Raw genomic sequence first — 3,993 nt, 5'->3', positions numbered from 1 at the left:
GACTCCCCTCCATCCATCCATCCCTCCCTCCTTCCCATCCTCTGCCACCCCTCTTGTTTGCTTCCCATCCAAGATGTGTCTCATTTTCCCTGACTGGACAGCCACATCAGAAACTGCCCAAAAGAACTTGGCATCCTTGTGTGGACAGAACGCAACTTTTCATTTAAATTATTTGATTGATTTTTCTCGCTGTTTATTGTTTTTTTTCTCTTCTCCTTCTTCTCCTTCCTTTCATCTTTTTTTTTCTCTTTTCCCGGGCTCATTATCTGCAGTATGGAACACGGGATAAACATACACACACACAGCTAAACTCCCATCTCCGCCAGTGACGGCCACTTTTGACAAAACACTAAGTGCATTTCTTAATTATCTGACTTCTCTCTAATACTGTTGTCATCTCGCAGACAATCCCTCTCCTCGCTCTCTGATGTTGTTATTATGTTCTCATTTGGACGCTGGCTCTCTGCAGGTAGTCATCCCCCGCCACCCCTCATCGCATCCCTCCTCCTCCTCTCACACACACGCTTCTCCTCATCCTCCTCACTCACTGGTCCTTGTTAAACTTTGCTTCGTCTTCTTGCGTGGCGTTAAAAACAATGTTAGGAATCACCAGTATGAAGTGGTGTGGTTTTTTTTTTTAAACACCGTCTCCAGAATTCCAAAGATTTCTTTTGAATTTCGTGCTCAAAATGAACTCCTGTAAGACGATGCGCAAATACGATATGATCAGTGGGTTAGCAGACTGTACAGCAGATAGAGGAAGAGAAGGATGAAGAGGAGGAGCATGGGAGGAGGGGGTCTTTCTCCTCCTTTGCTAATGAATCCATCCTGTGATCAACCACCATCCGTCCATCACTGAAACCCCCCCTCTTTCCTCTTCCTCCCTTCATCATCTGACAAAAAGAGCAGCTTAGCTTGTTAATTAAGGAAACAAATATTCAGCAACTTTATCAGAAGTGAGGCAGCAGGCGCAACTTTTCTATACGTGATTTCCCTTTTTACTCTTTGCTTTTTGTTTTCTTCTTCATGAAAGATGTTCCGTCAGCTTACCGGAACTTTTATACGAACGCATCTTTCTCCCAGGCTGTTGTTGCATTGCATTAGGAATGAAAAGTTTCCCTCCATTCAATGCGATTTCAGACCCTTTTTCAATGTTTGCAGTGACTCAGGTATGTTTAATCTATCCAGCGTGGTCCTACAGTAGATTCCCCCACACAATAAAGTGAGCCACACTACTCTATTGGCTTTTTGGGGGGGCTTGAATGCAGAGGTTGCAGTATTGGATCTTACACCTATTGAAGCTGACGCAGTATAACAAAGCGTGCAGGGCCAAAAGTAATGATCATATACAAATATCAATATGAGAAAGAGTGTGTGCTAAAGAAGACGCATTGCTATTGATGTTTAAATAACTGTAGTGTCAGAGAGATGGAGAGAGGGGGGAAAAATGTGAATCATATTTTCTCACTGTGTCTTGTGGGGTGGAAAGGAAAGAAAAAAAGAAGAAGAAGCACTTAATCGAACACACCTCTCGAGGTGCAAACAGTGAAGCCAAGGGCAAGATAAAAACAGCACTTCTCTGCCTTTCTCTTTCTCTCTGCTGGCTGAATAAAACTACAAACAAATATATAACCAGTCAGTTTGCTGTTTTTTGCTGTGGGGCATTATCTGCCGGTGTTGCTGGAAAGAGACAAAGAAGGGAGTGTTTGACGACGCAAACTCCGATGATAAAAAACCAGTAAAAATGTATGTCTTCAAAAGTGTTTTTTTTTCCACTCCTGTGTGTGTCTTTTAATTTGTCTGGGCAAACGCAGCTGTATTTGCATTTCAAATACTCATATTTGAAGAGGGTGGTTTAAATGCCAAGACGCGAATTGATGACAATCACCTCGACTCAAAAGCATCGGCACAAACCCCTCTCTCCGCGCCGCTGACATTAAAACTAAACCAACGGCCACAACGCAAACACAATACAAATATATATTTATCTTCACTGCCTCCCTTCTTCCTCCATCAACCTTTCTCCTGCTCTTTCTCTCCCTTCGTCTCATTATTTTAGTATCACTTTACATTTGAATATCACTTCCCAAATTTGCAGGGCAACAGTGTGTGAGCCGCCTCTAACAAACTAAAATAAGAGAATAATCAGCGTGGGTTCGGAATGAGGAGGAATGGATTCAACGGCAAACAGTCGGGGTGCATACACACATTCACACACACATACGCACAGCCTCCCCCCCTTTCGCTGCCTTTTCATCACTTTTCCATATTCATTTCTGTAATTTACAGTAAATCCAATAGCTGTCAGTCACACACACACACACACACACACACACACACAAAAGAAAAAAAAGAAAAAAAATGATGTAAATTTACAGCTTTGGGAAACAGCTGCTGCAACATTTACAGCAAAGACCACTCTAAAATATTAAAGATGTGTCATCACCGGCGCTCGGCCCCTGCATCTATAACCATCTGCTTTCTATTAAAACATTACACCCAAAAAAAGCACATGCAGCCCGCTCGCTCGGCGATGCTATTTCCAGCCTTTTTTTTTCCTTTTCTGTTTTTTTTTTTCCCCAGATCTGCTCGATCTGGGGAAAACTGCACTGGCACAGACAAACAACCTTTTGAGTCCTGCCGAACTAAAAAAAAACAAGTTCCTGAGTATCTGCAGGAGCCTCTTCTATCAAACAGGATACTGACAGATCAAAAAATACCTGACTTATACAGGTCACGGGTTCATAAGTTTAAGGCAGGACTGTCTTCTGTGCAGCAACAGAGTTGGCACAATACAGTTTGCCACCTGTTTAGACTGAGATAGATTGTCCTGGCTAAAATCAATAGTGCACCATAGTGATGTTTGTTAGCATGTTTTAAGGGCCTTTTCTCTGAAATTGTTATTCTACTTTCACAATTATATTTTCCTCATGATGAATAATAACCGGAGGTCGCACACCCAACCCTCCTTTTGATTTATTTCTTAACATTACTGGTAAAGCCACTCGTGTGGCCTTGAGCAAGACACCGAACCCTCGAGTTGCCATGACTGAGAGCATCAGCTAAATGTCTAAGATGTAAAATTACAGTCCTCCCTTCCCTGATGTCCTTGGGTTACTCAGGGGTGTGGAGGCGTACAATGACTCAGACTGTTTGGGGCGATGACATCTGTCCTGTTAGAACAGATAGAAAGGGAGGGAAAAAAAGAGGAGAGTGAGAGCTGGGCTTCTGAAAACAGCGTTGCAAAATATTATGTTACAACTGAACAGAGAGAGATGGGAGGAGAGACTTATGGGCCGAGTCAAAGGTAAACAATTACAACATCGTGACTCACTTTTTTGGAGCGCGGCTAAAGGAAGATCATCTCTCCCGCTTAATAGGTAATTTCCTTTGTCTCTTGAGGATCGTATCACATGTTGCTGCCTTCGACGGGGTGGTCCACCGAGGTACACGGCGAACGAGAGACAGACAGGCAGAGAGAGAGAGAAGGGGAAAAAAATTACAGATTGAAACTTGGCTGGAAAACTTTCACAACAGCGTTCCTTGAGAAACATTCTGTTCAAATTAGACAAGTGCCTGTTTGTGAGGAATGCAACAACAGATTCAGAGGGACATTTCCCAGTTTCTGTCTTCTGTTTTTTTTTTCAAATATATTTAATGCTTTCTGTCATCTTGTCTGTGAAAAACTAGCTGTCCATTTTAGGCTGATCTCTTCCTTCATTTGCAACCACTTCCCCCTCTCGTTCTCCCTGTACGTCTCTCCGTTACTCTCCCTTGTGATGTCACTATCTCGGCGTGAATCATTAGGATATCAGTGTTCAGCCAGTGACAGAAAGCGCGTGATTAACAAGCTCTCTTGTTTTTCCTCTCCTCTTTATCCTCCTCCCTTTTTTCTGAAACGAGGACTCCCGCTGCTCCCAACGACATTTCTCCTCATTCCACCCCCCTCCACATCCCCCCACCCCCCCTCATCATCCCTCCTTCCCTCTTCTT

The 3,993-nt window shown here is 43.3% G+C and overlaps 1 protein-coding gene across 2 annotated transcripts in view; it reads left to right on the top strand.

Moving 5' to 3' along the window:
- znf536 (zinc finger protein 536) overlaps nt 1–3,993 on the top strand; it is a 179,602-nt gene that overhangs the window by 126,543 nt on the left and 49,066 nt on the right. The window lies entirely within an intron of this gene.

This window comes from Morone saxatilis, unplaced genomic scaffold (genome assembly GCF_004916995.1).
Source record: "Morone saxatilis isolate NCDOM2014 unplaced genomic scaffold, NCSU_SB_2.0 Contig11, whole genome shotgun sequence".
Taxonomy (NCBI): domain Eukaryota; kingdom Metazoa; phylum Chordata; class Actinopteri; family Moronidae; genus Morone; species Morone saxatilis.
Note: the sequence above shows the minus strand (reverse complement) of the source record. Positions and strands in the feature narration are given on the sequence as shown.